Source organism: Bidens hawaiensis, unplaced genomic scaffold, assembly GCF_021521415.1.
Source record: "Bidens hawaiensis isolate Kalapana, Puna unplaced genomic scaffold, B.hawaiensis_p1.1 tig00059260_1, whole genome shotgun sequence".
Lineage (NCBI taxonomy): Eukaryota > Viridiplantae > Streptophyta > Magnoliopsida > Asterales > Asteraceae > Bidens > Bidens hawaiensis.
This window is the reverse complement of record NW_027500688.1, coordinates 22,285-37,481: the sequence shown is the minus strand read 5'-3', so window position 1 is coordinate 37,481 and position 15,197 is coordinate 22,285. Positions and strand designations below refer to the sequence as shown.

The 15,197-nt window shown below is 34.6% G+C and overlaps 1 pseudogene; it reads right to left on the bottom strand.

Annotated features, from left to right (window-relative positions):
- Window positions 1-632: 632 nt before the first annotated feature.
- LOC143602624 (lysine-specific demethylase JMJ26-like) lies at window positions 633-5,545 on the bottom strand (annotated as a pseudogene).
- Between the last annotated feature and the right edge of the window lie 9,652 nt (window positions 5,546-15,197).

The following is a 15,197-nucleotide window of genomic DNA, read 5'->3' as shown; positions in this document are numbered from 1 at the left end:
GGTGATTTCGGCTAGAGAGAGAAAGTAGGATGAAAGAGAGCTAAGTGTGTGTTTTTGATGGTGTATGGATTATGTGAAAATGAAAGATTAGATGGTGGTTATGGTTTATATATTTTGGGTCATGGGCTTAAGCCCATGGCCTTTTCTCCTTTCCTTTTAATCCAAGTACATAACTCATATCCATTTAACAAACACAAGCCCAACTCATATTTTATTCACCTAAACCGAAAACGACAAACTATAAGTAAATAAACGAATTTATTTTATTAATCCTTATCAAAAGTAGGACGTTACAATATCCCACCAATAGCAAAGCTATGGTAAAGGTCTAAAGAGGGGAAGATGTAGACAGCCTTACCTCTACCCTTTAGGAATAAAGAGGCTGCTTCCGGTGAGACCCCTGGCTCGATAGTCGTTTTGCATCAAGCCTTGGACATAAAGGCACATACCACTCAACCATCGGGACACCACCGATTGGTGCATGTACCCTTGTCTTTCAACTATCAACGCCACCACATGATGCCTGATTAACCTTTCGCCACTTTTAACGTTATTTTCACGAGATTAGTAAAATAATATTGAGCCCTTGTCTCGTTCCATGAAAACGACTATGTTAAATGGCATTGAGCCCCCCTCAATTACAATGTTACAGTGAAAAGAGTTGCATATAATGGGGGTGGAGTAAACTAGTAGGTAACATGTTAGAGTGGGTGATACGAGTTTTATAAGTTTTCCAAAACAACCCGTTTTGACCTTAACTCATTCTGACACGTTACCAATTATATAAAGTACAAAAAACCATATATAAAGTAATTCTCTAAAGTCGAAACCACTATGCCTATAGATACATAAAATCCTTATGATACTCCGACAACAACCCGAAGCCAAGATTACCATTTAACACGGCATCATATTCAGCTCCAAACTTATGTGCCACCTCAAGTGCCTTCTTGTCCCTGGCCTTTGTAACCTTCTCAAACCTTGCATTTGCTTCGATCAACTCCATACGTAAAAGATTTAAAGATTCTTCTAGAATCACCAGCTCTCGTCTCAACGGGTCATTTCCAAATTTCAAATCTTTTACCATGTTTAGCCTGTCACGGACCCACGAGAGATTGAATCCAAAATCTTCAAAAAATTTCAAATCAGTCTCGAGGCTAGCGAGCTGATCTTCTGTCAATGCATGCACGGATAATTCTATAAAACGTTTAATGAAATCATGCAGTTCTTTCAGATTGGACAGCCAGTAAGGTTTTGGGAGTATCTGTAACCCTTGGAATGTGTCCGGATAGGTGTGCTCAACCGCCATTAGTATCTCTTTTGCTGCTTGTCCGACAGCATTCCCTCGCCACATTCCGGCTGATAATCCTGCTTCAACTAAGTTGCATACAATAATATGTAATGAGAATGAAAACACATTATTTAGGTTGTTACAAGCTGCTGAGTGTTGCAGTTTGCATACCGTTTATGGATTGATCATGAAGAACATCAGTAGGACCATTAGAATCCATAAACCGTGACGCTTCTGCTACCGTGGATTTATCATTAAGATCATTCGTGGGACTATTTAAATCCACACTCCCTGACAATTCTGCTACCCCGCGTGGTCTAATGCATTAATCAGCATTTTCCCGATCTATACAACATAAAAATCAGTTTCTTGATTTATTCAACGAGAAATTTACGTGCAGAAAATTCCAGATAGTTTACATTTAGTTTTTGTTGTTTGGCCTTGTGATTTTCGGGAAGTATACGCAGTTCTTTTTGTAAGCGGATGCATTCACCAAGACTTTCAGGTGAAATAAAGTTGAGTTCAACCTTCGTGCTTGACTGTAAGGAGGAAATTTTGTTAGCAAACAAAGTTTTTTACATGTGAATATCTTAAGTGATAGATATATATTCTGACCTTTAAATTTTTAACTTGATAAGGACAACCAGCTGGTATAAAAACTGCATCACCCAGTTTTTGTGCGAATGTCCACGGTTCGATTCCTAATCATCATAAAAAGGTGTGATGAATGCATGACAAGCAATTGGAAATAAGCGTGTGAAGACATACCAAATTCCGCTTTGAGCTTCCTTTTATGTTCCATGTTAAGGTAAAATGTCCGATCATGTATCGGGTGAAAAATCTATGTCATCACAATCACATAAGCTTTAAACAAACGCATTGTGGCAAATGTTTTGAAGTACCTGCTCAACTGGAACACGATCAGTACGCTTAAACTCTACCGAGTGATTTCTTATATACTCCTCTAATTTAGGTACATCTTGCCTCTTAAATATATCCCATTCAGCGCCTCCCTCGTTTCTTTGTGGGCCCGCTTCACAAACTAAAGCTTCATGTTCATCGCCATGCTTTTGTTTCACTATTTTGGTATGCGTCATTACATTCACCTACAAAACAATGATTTAAAATATTTTATGTAAACACTGCTATGATATTAGAAAGATATAGGATATGTATTTTTTAAGTAAAAACAAAATAAAATAAAATCATACAGTATCAGATTTTTCATAGTGAAGGTTAGTGACAGAGTTATCATAAGCAATATCCATCTTTGGACCCATGTCCGGTTTGGATGCCAGTTCAGGCAACTTTACTGCCACATTAAGGTAGCCATTATGAGGGTTTGTGTAATCTTTAAAAGGCAAACGATTAACTAATTCAATAAAATGGCATGGCAATTCTCCTTGATATAGTAAGCAAGGCGGTTGCCAATCTTCCAGCTTCATTTTAACTTGACCTTCAGAGTATCCCTTACAGAACTTGCCAAAACTAATAGGCACCTGTATATTATGAGTGATAGTTGGTTAATAAATAATAATATTAGTGTGGGTTTTCACTTATGTTGACCATAATTAATTAGAGAACTAATCATATAACCACTCTCTAACCGACTATGGTCAACATCAGTCTTAACATACTGACCTCACTCCAATCCAAGCAGTTGATTGCATTCACTTCATGATCGACGGAATGCTTGCCACTTTTTTTGAGGTCACGAAAAGCCCGCCACAATACCATTGGCTCCCAGCTTAGCCCGGAAAAAGGTGAAACAACATTATTGACTATTATCGGCTCACCTCTTGACCAATGCAATTGGAAATGCTGCATATGTTGAGGTAGAATGTCTTTAGTACTCAAAGAATACAAACAACTCGCATTGCATTCCGTACAAGTTTGGGGATTATCATAAGCATTGTTAACATTGTACACCCGTTGTGCTTTCTTTAGAATATTAACAACCCAATCAACACACATTACACGTTTCAACTCAAGTGTCCCGTCATTACAGCCACCAATATCTTTTGGTGGACAAGGAATGCTAGCATCTATGCGGGCTTTCCATCCACCACTGTTAACTTGACCATCACGCAACTCTCGGCAACACACAAGGCATAAAACATATCCACATGCACAACTTCTATATAAGTTAAAGAAATATGATCTGCAACGGTCACTGCATACAAGAGAAATGTGCAAATTCACTTTATAAAACAAAATGAAGTAAATATTTATGACATGACTAACCAAAATACATCAGCATCCTGTAACTCTAACTCTGATACAGATGCACCTGCCCAATGAGATAATAATAATAATAATAATAATAATAATAATAATAATAATAATATATAAATAAATAACTGTTTCAATTTAACTGAAATCGGATTTAGAGGATAAGTTTCACTCATGTCTAGCTTCTAGTGTTGTTTTAAGCAGGTTCAAAATGGAAATCGAAGTGTCAATTTTGGAAACCTAATGTCGATAATTGCTATCTTGTCACTAAGTTTATCAGATTGTTGGTTACTGGCAGTGCAGGTTGTTGTCTAGCAATTTGGTAGTCAATCTTGGTGTGTTAAGCTTAATACTTGTTATCAATGTGAGTTCTTTTTCTTTTTCTATCTTTGTTTTATCCTATCTTTTCTTTTTGTTCAATGGAATCACTGCTTGTAATATTTATTGGTTTTCATAATAACATTTTAGCTGCCTTGATGATAATTTTAGTTAAAATAAATTTAACTCATTTCAACCGATTTTGGTCCTTTTTTTACCTAAAGCGACTCATTTCAACCCAACTTCATTTTGGCCCAGACCCGTTTTGACCTTAACCAAATTAATTATTTTTTTAGCCCAAACTTGACTGATGAATGCAACTTATGATCTTAGGCAAATTCTTTGTTACACTGACTCTAGGTTTTATTCATGTGGCTAGTAAGTGTTGTTATCCTTGATGTTTTGTTTCATGTCTCATCTGACTCGGTCTAACTTACAAAAATACATACCTTTACGCTTAGCCTCTATATCCTCAATCATTTGGTCTTCATTCAGTGTTTTCACAAGAGGGAACACTTTATGCAGGATTTGTTTGGAGTAATTTATTTTATTAGATTCAGAGCAAGAATACCCCTGCATATCCTGCATAAAATATTAAGGAACTAGTTACTATACAGTATACACTATACACCACATATAACGATACCACAAGTGTTTGCTGTTGAAACCAACTTTAGGTGAAAATCCACGCAAGCATGCTTTGCAGTTGCAATTGTTGCAACAAACGGGACACGCTTTAACAAACTCCTCTACTGATACGTGGGGGTACCTACACATTATGTCAACTAATTTTAGTACCTAAACACGTGTCAGTCTGAAAAACACTCATTTTTTCAAAAACACCCAAGGAAAAACACAAACATTGTCACATTATCACCACCTGTTTATTTTCTGATATCTATCTCTCTTTATATATAGTAAAAAACAAATAGGCCCCACTACCAAGTCACTCTTCATGTTCTTGTATATGAACTTTTTACTCAAAAGAGTCACCCTAAAACCTAGGCCCGTCTATTTTACCCGTACCCAGTTAACCCAATCCGAACCGGGGTCAACCATACCCGAATAACTCTTACCCCCTTAAACTTAAACCCCCAATTGTTATTAGGAGCGGTGACAGGTTGTGGTTAGACTTTTGAACATAGAAAATCTAAAAACTAAACCCGATCAACACCCTTACACCGTCACTTGCTTTTGTTGTTCAGGTGATTTATTTATATAGAAATAATAATATAGCTATGATAATTTTTAGTTTCCAGTTTATTTTTTGTTGTTTGTCTTAACAATATTTGTAGATACTATTAACACTCCCTAAACCCGACTGGCAAATACTCAAAACCCAATTAACCCGATTGTTTTATTATTATTTGGACCACTAATTTATTTCTTCAACAGTTGTACCATTTAGTGATGCAAGCGACACAATACTTCTTGGACCGGCATAATATGCAGTCAAGCACAAGGTCTCGATCAACCCGAGCACGACATTGTTGGCACCATGATTTTTGTTCGTGAACTCCATTGCTAACCTGCCAAAGATGATCAAACAAGCTAAAATGAGCAACAAACTCTAAGGCCGTAAATTAAGTACAAATGTTTCTCAACTTTCACCTTGGCTGAAGTAGAATAATCCGCATGCTTCCTTTTTCTACTTGATGAATTAGCTTTTTCACACGATCCTAATTTAACAGCAGTGTACTTCATTGTGGTTCACTGGTTGTGTAGTGTTCACTAAGAGAAACAGGAAGAAGACTAAAGGGTTATGTTATAAATAGATAAATTTTGTTAGGGATTTCCTCTAGACCCTTCCTTTTTTGTAGACATCGACCAATATGCCGCTCTCCGGGTGTGCGTGGTGCGGTTCGGTACGGATTTTTGACTAAAACCGAACCAAAAGTCAAACTTTTGGTTTTATGATTTTTTAAACTATTCGATTTTACTTTTTTCGTTTTTTAGTTTTTGGGTTCGGTTCGGTTCAGTTTTGGATACGGTTTTTTCGGTTTTGCTAATCGAGCCAAAAATTTTGTGGCAAAAAACCCAAGATATTGAAATTGGGCATGATATATATATTTTTAAATTAATGATTAATAGAATATTAAATATTTGGACTTTAAATATTAAAATTGAATAAAAAATACATTTAAAATCAAAATTCAAAATCAAAACCTAGTACTATTAGTTATTAACCATATCTAGAAACCAAATATATTTGTTATTGCTAAAACTAAACAAATAGTCATCGGTAGATTTTGCTTTAATGGTTACAGACTTACGGTTAAGATATTATGTTTATTTCAGTTTTTGGTTATATTAGTTCGGTTCGGTTTTTTCGATTCTTAACAAAATACAAAACCGAACCAAAACCAATATTTCAGTTTTTGCTAAAGTTCAAAACCGAGCCGCCTGTCTCTAATACGATTTGTTTTTCCGGTTCGGTTTTTTTGGTTTTTTCGGTTCCGATTAAGTTTTTTCGGTTTTGTGCACACCCCTACCGCTCTCTATTATATAAGTCGGTTGTGTGTGTTAACGAGTGCGTTAATGAAAAAGTGTTTTTATTTATTTTTATTATTGTATGTAAACTTTTTATATTAAATTTCAACCTTTTTTATAAAAAAAAATCGTGTTATGTTAAGTCGAATTCAATATTTTAAGAAGGCTAACAAAAAAATAAATTATCATACAATATAAATAAAACTGTCAGTATATATACAATTAATTCGTATAAATAAAAAAACAAAGAAATCTAACTAAGCAGCAGCATCATTGTGATCGTGTCCAGCTCTCGAAGGGCCAGCCCCATCGTCAAAATGGGGTGGCGGTAGGCTGTACTCCTCACCACGCTGACGGGCAACCTCCCGCCCAACCATCCAGCGCACAAGCCCTTGAAGCTTTGCAATATCATACGCCATGGAGTCGATCATCTCCATAACAGCAGCAGGCAAACTGTCACACCCCAACCTATGGTGGAAATGTCGGGGCGCGAACTGATTGTCACAGCTCTCAAGGTTACTATCATGCATCATCATAAGTTTAAATATCTATTTAATAATTTCAAGCAACACCATTATTCGTTACAATATCCCAAAACAAACAAATCATCAAACAAATCAAAATCATAACATTAATTGTCTCATTAAATTTTCTTCTAGTATAAGTCCTTAAATAATCTTCCGACTCCACTTACTTCACAGCACAAGATGACCTGCATATGTGTTGAAAATAATATAGTTTGTCAACACAAGGTTGAGTGAGCAACACACCAGTTTAAATGTACATATCGTATATAACAAAAATATGTAGTTACAACTAGTCATATGAGAATAACAAATTAACCAAATGAACAAGTATAACTGAGATGTCGAGAAGCACAAAGGCTAAAGACTGGCGTATGATCATACTAGACTGAGATTATGTTGGACCTCTCCGAATGCAGAAGCATACAAAGCAAATAAGCACATAAACAAGTAAGGTATAAGTTGTTAATACATAAGACAAAGTTGCAGTTTTGTGTATAAGTATATATGAGAAATATATTTACGCATATGTCCCTAAAACATGGAAAACGAGTAAAATAGGGGAATATGGTACTCACCTGATCGGATGAATGAAACAAAAATGATGATGCGAAAATGATGAACCCTTCAGGATACACTGACAAGGATTCCTAGTTAAATAAGGATTATATGAATTAATTATAAAAAAATATAACACGATTTAAGGAGTTAAGATTTCGATAGGATTTGGGCCATGACTGGGATTATAATATTATGGATTTGAACGATTGATTTATATAATTAGAATCACTAGTCTTGTAAATTATAAATTCTAAATTCATCAATAATTATTCTTGATAACATATGTAATTAACTTCTTAAATAATTTCAATAATTAAAATATAAGATTCGCTCGAAATAATAAAATCTAAATAAATGAATGATTAAATATACAAATTTAATTAAATAATTTAATTAAATATAAAGTGAGATACACTTTTAATTATTTAAATAAGTAAAATACTAATATATAAACAAATAGATAATCATAATAATAATGTGTAACTATTTTAAATATAAAATGAAGTAAGATATCAATATTTCGTTTAAATCTTTTAAGAAATCCATTTATTACATTTATTAAATATATATATACATTTTTTTGAACGGAAATATATATATATATACATACATATATATATACATATATATGTATATTTATAAAATAAATATAAGTAAGTTGATAAAGACACCCAATGATGACAAAACGTGAATCAAAGTGTCGGGTTTTAAATAAGAAGAACAAGGTTTACTATTATTATTAAAATATGTTTATATATATATACACACACACACACACGTAAAAGTACGAGCCCAGTTGGGTTCGAACCCACGCAGTAGCCGGCACCGAGCTTAACCCACACACCCCAAGCTAGCTGAGCTGGGGTGTCAGATGTTAACCATACGCAACTAAACTCTTAAGTACAAAATCCTAGTTTTCCCCCAAATTACAAACTCTAGAAATTCAATTGGTAAATCTATGACATGTTTGATTAAGTTAGTTTAGGGTTTAGATTACATGATCAATGACGAACTAACAACACCAAACAATTACCTTAAAGATGATGATAGGATGGGATAACAGCGAGGCGTAGTCCGAGGCCAAAGACAAACCGATTTGAGGTGTTGCAGGCGATCAAAACTAAATTATTCTTAGGGTTATGTTCGCGAGATCATGGATAGGCTGCAGGCCAGTTTAATTCCAATTTTATGATGTCTAAATGCTATAACGATATGCCATTATGGACAGTTTAATAAAAATTTGTCAACGAGATCGTTTATTGATCTATTTCTACAATTAGATTGTCGGTAGGCCAAAAATGAAGTGTATAACAATAAGCAATAATCAATTCCAAGTTTAGAGAGAGTATTAGGGTTCAAGAAAACGTAAACGGGTATGCGGTTAAGCAAAACGGGTTCGGGTTAGATAAATGGGTTATGAATCTGGGTTGTAATATCACATTTGCTATTTAGTCCCTGAACTTTAAATATGGATACAAAATGAGTTAAAAACTTAAGTTTAGGGTAAATTTTGTATATAATTGAAAGTTATATTTAAAGATTAATTAAATATAGTCAAAATAATAATAAAATAGTATTAGTTCGATAAATTCGATATTTTATTTGATAAAATAACCCGATCATAAAAGCGGGTCGGGTATAATATATGGAGAATCCGAGTTGTTACAGTCTCCCCTACTTTAGAGAATTTCGTCCCGAAATTAAAGAATAATATAATAAAACCATTACATTTTGAGGAAAGTAAAAATTTTTAAATATAATTTTTAAAATTAATCATAATACAGAACTTTAAATAGTCAAAGCAACGCTCCAAATGCAAATCCGATAAGGGCACTTATATATAGGATGTACCAGCGTCATATCCATCATGTCCTTATCATCTCTGCATTTGTACCGTTACTCCACTACTTCCGATTCTATGTTATGACACACAATTGCACGCATTATGATTTCCATGCGAGGACTTCGATAATTATGTAGGCCTCCATAATTACTTAGGTCGTCGGATGGTCCACATAACTCGTCTCATCGTGTGGGTTACAAAACATTGAAAGACATAATATTGCGAGAAAGGTTTTTTTTAAATACATTTTGATTGTAAACTACAAGATCGTAGTTGTATAAAATATTACTAAAAATAAATTGAACTCTTGAGTTTATTTAATAAAACATTAAAGTTTTTAAAACGTCTTTTGAGGAAAGTTATAAATCTTGGAAGTTTGAAAGGGAAAGGATTCCTTAGGGTTGAGCGTAAAACAAATTGGGATTGATGAGGACAAAATATAAACTATGAGTACGGTACTATAGGCAGTTGTCTTTTGAAAAGATAGATTTTATAAATGAGCATAATCACTTAAAATTAATAAACTATAAATATTATAATTATTTAAATCCAAAAGTCGAATAAAGGTTTATTATAATGTACAATTGAGAAAGGTAAAGTATGTTTAGATAAAAGTGACAAAAACATCTTCTTATGTATGAGTAACTTGATTAAATTAGATCTATAAAAAAATTAAATAATTCAAGTTGATTGAATTGAAATATTTTGATTAGATTGCAAAGTAAGGTTTGATAGAATAAGTTTGAAAATTTGAGCTTGATGAACATGATTGAATCAAGAACACACATGGCGTAGGTGATTAGGATTTCCTTAGTTGTAGAAATTACAGGTAGCAGGGTATAAATATTGAGCAAACGTCGTAGCATGGGTTATAGGATTTGACGGCATTAACCGTTGTGGAACTTCTTGTGGTATGAGGCAAGTATTAACAGGATGATCGAACGATTACCTGGGGTACAAAAATGTTATGAGGATTGGATTGAATTGAATAGTGATAGTGGCAAGTGAGGCGTAACGAGTGAATTTTGATGTAAAGTTTCTTGTTTGAGACGCTAAGATTTTTTTGAGATTGTTTGTTACTTTGATTAGCAGCATATAGTTGATGTTTTAGATTTGTGTTTGTTGATGTTGTTGTGAGAATGAGTAGGGGTAAATGAGTTGAATTTATTAGTGGAGAAGTTAGTGATCAAGGTTGAATTGATTGCATTCATGTTTTGAAAATTGAATTTATATTTTAGAGATCGCAGGAGCTATCTCCTTGACTAAACATGTGGCCATGATGCGGTTATAGAAATAAATGATTGACCTTGTTTGATGTTGAGAAAACATGAAAATTGATCCCCTTCCACATGCAGGTCCTCGATCTGCACCTCCATTTCCTCCAATGGTGGAGCCACGACCAGCGGCAAGGATGCAATGATCGTCCCTCTAGTCCTGGACCAAACGTTCGTGCAGGCCATTCGAGTCCTCAAACCGATGGACGATACGTATGCCTGTAGCGCTCCAATAGTCAAGCTGACGGGGGTGAAGCGACGGGATTGGAAGAGCATCTAACAGGACAAATAGCCCCAGACATCGCAAGTTACATGATTAAAGGGCCACCAAGCAACAACCCCCGCCCATGTCATTCTGTGTAAGATGAGACGTAGTTGGCGAAGCAGTGGGCGAGGTTGTAGTGTTTTCCTGTTGAACCTAAAGGATTGATCGAGGAAGATTAGAATCTTCTCAACCTCCTCACAATATATGCCAAGTATAGAACTCGAGCAAACCAGATGTGACATTCGTCAATTTCGGGTCTTGTTTGTATTCGTACATGCATTGTTTTATGTTGTAAACCGACCCGTTTTGTAAACCGAAACTCCTGATATATAAAATATTGGATTTTTATGTTACCAAATCATTCCCATTTGTTTAATTTGAAAAAACCCCTTTTACGGATTCTAAAACGGACTTAAAACGAGCAAAATACATCAGAAACGAACTTCCGGACGCACAAACGAACCACAAAAGACGATCTGGGCCAGCCCCCCTAGGCAAGCCGCGCCGCGCAACCAGAAGGCCAAGGGGAGGCTGCGCGACGCCTAGACACCCCTGTACACAATTTTTAGTTTGTTTGTTGTTTTGTGCTTTGCTTGTTTGTTTAACCCATCTATTTTCATGTAAAACATAAAAGAGAACTTTATAAATAAGCTTTGACCCTTACCCTATATATACACACTCATCTTCTTCATTTTAACACTTGCTACATCTTCAAAAACTCTCTCATTTCTCCATAGATCCAAGGTTGTTTTATATATGAGTTCTTGAATGTTTGACTTCCAAGAGTCAAACCAAGCTTCATCTTTCATTCTATTTAGCTTATGTAGTCTTATTAATACTTGTATATGGTGATACAACATATATATATATATATATATATATATATATATATATATATATATATATATATAATACATACCCTTGTTTCCTTTGGTAGTTGCTTCTTCGGTTCCGATCGGTTAAGTTTCGACCTCGTAAGGCAAGGCTTCATGGAGGACTTCGTGTTCTTGATATATATATATATATATATATACTTATATCACTTGTTGCACATATTAATATTGTTTAACTTATGCTCATTTTAGTTTATTTACAAGTTCCATGGTGTAGGTTCTAAGAGTCTATGCTTCGGTTTAATCGTATATAGCTCTAAACCGGAAACCGAACTTTTGCTTACTAGTTTTGTTAAAAATAGTTGTTTAAACATGTTTAATGTTAGATTTGAGTTTCTAAAATAATTTTTACAAGTTCTTTGATATTAAACATGTGGAATCCATCTATGAACTCGTTGGGAGATGAAAACCGAACTAAATCGATACTTTTGCTTAAAAGACTTGTTGTTAACTTTTTAGTTGTAAAACTTAAATATTTCTCATTTATAAATTATTATACAAGATCTATAATATTTGGGCATGTGGAGACCATCAAGGAACATATTGTGAGATGGAAAACGAACCAATCCGATTTTTACTCGCTTAAGACACACAAGTGTGTTTTTAGCTATCAAGACTTGTATATTTCTCTACAAATAGTTTACAAAATAATTTTAATTATTTTCTTAAGTACATGGAAATGTTGGATCCAACTTGATCTCATAACATAGTTTGGACCGACAAAACCGAATACTCGCTTAACGTACGTTGTTAGTTCTAAAACAATAGATCTACATACTTGGTTACGTCTTATAAAGTTTTATTTAGTTATCTCATAACATTCATTATTTTGGAAAGTTGACTTTGGGTTTGACCAATTATCAAGACCCGACCAACAACCCGAACACTCGCTAAAGACCCGTTTTAGTATCTTTGTCCCAAAGGAACTTGCATTTAGCATTTTCTCACCTTATTACTTAACATAGGTTAAGTAAATATTAATGTTAGATACTTTAACCCGGTTTCGAGCAAACTTGCATTTTTAAAGGGTTATTATTATAAATTCTTAAATAGTTACATTATAAACCTTGAACTTTATTTGTTTACTTTTTGCAACAATTATTTTATCTTCAAGACAACCTTTTTAAATCCAAGACTTTCTTTTATTTAGGCTTCATATGTTAAACTCGTCGTTCCGACAATCTCTAAATAATCAATCTTTCAAGTTTATTACCTGAACGTGAGTAACTTCATACCCCGTTTTCTATCTTTTTTTTGGGGGTGACATTTCATATTATCTAAACTAAATGTTTTATACTTGGGTATTAAACCACAAACGTTGTTGTATACTTTACTTGAATAATTGCTCGTTTTGGTGTTATATGCTTATTTGCCTATGTGTTTATCGCTTTTGGATGGTGAAACTATAAATCCTAGACCATTTGTCAACCCCTCATGGCAAGGTGTCGTTAATGTAATGCAATTAACGATAACTATAAAATCCTAAACTATTTGGCATCCCCTTATAGTTGGGTGTCGCTAACTTGTTAGCGATAACTATTTTATCCAAGTTTATAGCTCTTATTTATTATTTCGTATACTAGTTTTGTGGCTTTTTTTACTATATACTATAGTTGCTCAAACTTATGAATTGCTCACCAACCTTTGTGTTGATAAACTTTATTTTATGAAATGTTACATGTTTGCATCTAGGTTGATTATGGAGTTCGGTGAAGAAAACGTCACAAATACCGTTAGGATATTAGCAAAAATGAACAATATTTGATTTGCTACATTTTGCTATATTTTGTTGTATTTGACTTATGAATATTTGGTTATGTGACATTTTCAATGTTGTGAAATGAAATGAGTTTGTTAAATATTGTCGCTTTAAATAGTGTCATGCGCTTATGGGCAATCGTTGCACCCCGACATGTTCCGCCGCCTTTGGTCGGGGTGTGACAGATTGGTATCAGAGCCATGACAATTAGGATAGGTGGTTAGACGTAACGACCTAGAATTGTTATGCTTAGGGTCCTATACGTGTGTTCATGTGTGTTTACTCTATTTTATAGTTCATATCGTATCTTTATTTATAACCTTGTTTAAAATTCACCAATATCCTAAATGTTCACATACACACACTTTCATAGTATTTTCAAGGTATCCTTACCCTAAAACGCAAAAAATTGATTTTTATTGTGTTTTATGGATTACAAGATTAACTTGGATCCCGTTGTTTCAAATCCCTTAAAGGTTGCGTTTATATCGGGTTTGTAGCCATCATAGAAAACGAGACATTATAAAATGACCATTTGACAAAAAGATTCCAAGGATCGAATGTGATATACTTACCTGGGATGGTTGGATTATAGTGCTCGTTTTCTAGGCCACAAATTGTGTTATACTTGTCAATACTTTAAGTAGTTGAATGCGAGCGTTCCGGTCGACATCCTTATTTCCGGTGTTAAAACAATAGAACTACGGTGGTTCGTGGACTAGTGTTTTGACACGACGTTGTATCTCGATTTATTGTGTTATTATTGTTATTTGAGTCAAAAACATGAAAAAGTTGCGGTGGTTCATGCACATGTTTAGACTCCAACGTGGTGTTTTGTAAATATTTTTTTTAGTGTCGGAATATCAAATTATGGTGGTTCATGTACGATTTTTCCGACTCTATAAAAATCAAAATCTCAATTTTCAAGCTTTAACCATCTCAAAGTCATTTACGTTTTGTTTACAGTTTTGTTATTTATATACAAAGTTTTATATTTTATTTAACACTAACATCTTCTCCATACTAACTCTAGGATTCACAATAAAAAAATGATATCTTATTTTATTTTACACACTCATATATTCATTTCTTTTTACCCAAAACTTATCCCATTTTTTTTATAAATTTTAGCATGCCTCCGCTAAGACGCCAACCGCGCAAGAACTCCACCCGACGTATGGCCGCTCTCATCGCCAAACAAATGGCCGTTGTGATTCCCGAACTTATAACTCAAATCCAAGCTACCCTACCCGCACCCATTGTTGCACCCGTTGAACCCAAACCCGCATCCTACCTGCTCAAGAAATTTACTAGTGCTAACACGTCCGAGTTCTTTGGAACCAATTGCGCGACTACCTTTTTGCAAAGGTTTGAATCGATTGAAAGTGTGTTTCGGCATAGCGAATTCCCCGAAGCGAAAAAAACAAACTTCGCTTCAAGCATATTTAGAAAAACCGCTCTAACATGGTGGGGTAGTGTCATGCACCTTCAAGGGTCCGAGGTGGCTATGGCTCTTCCATGGTCCGACCTCAAAGCGCTTATGATGAAGAAATTCTATCCCAAACACGAGCTTCAAAAGCTTGAGGAAGAATTTTGAAACCTAAAACAAGATAGTGGTGATAATGCCGCCTACTCGCTCCGATTTCACGAGTTGAGCATCCTTGTCCCGCACTTGGTTTCCCCGACCGAGCGTGAGCTTGACAAATATATTAGGGGTCTACCCATGCAAATCCGGGAATCTGTTATG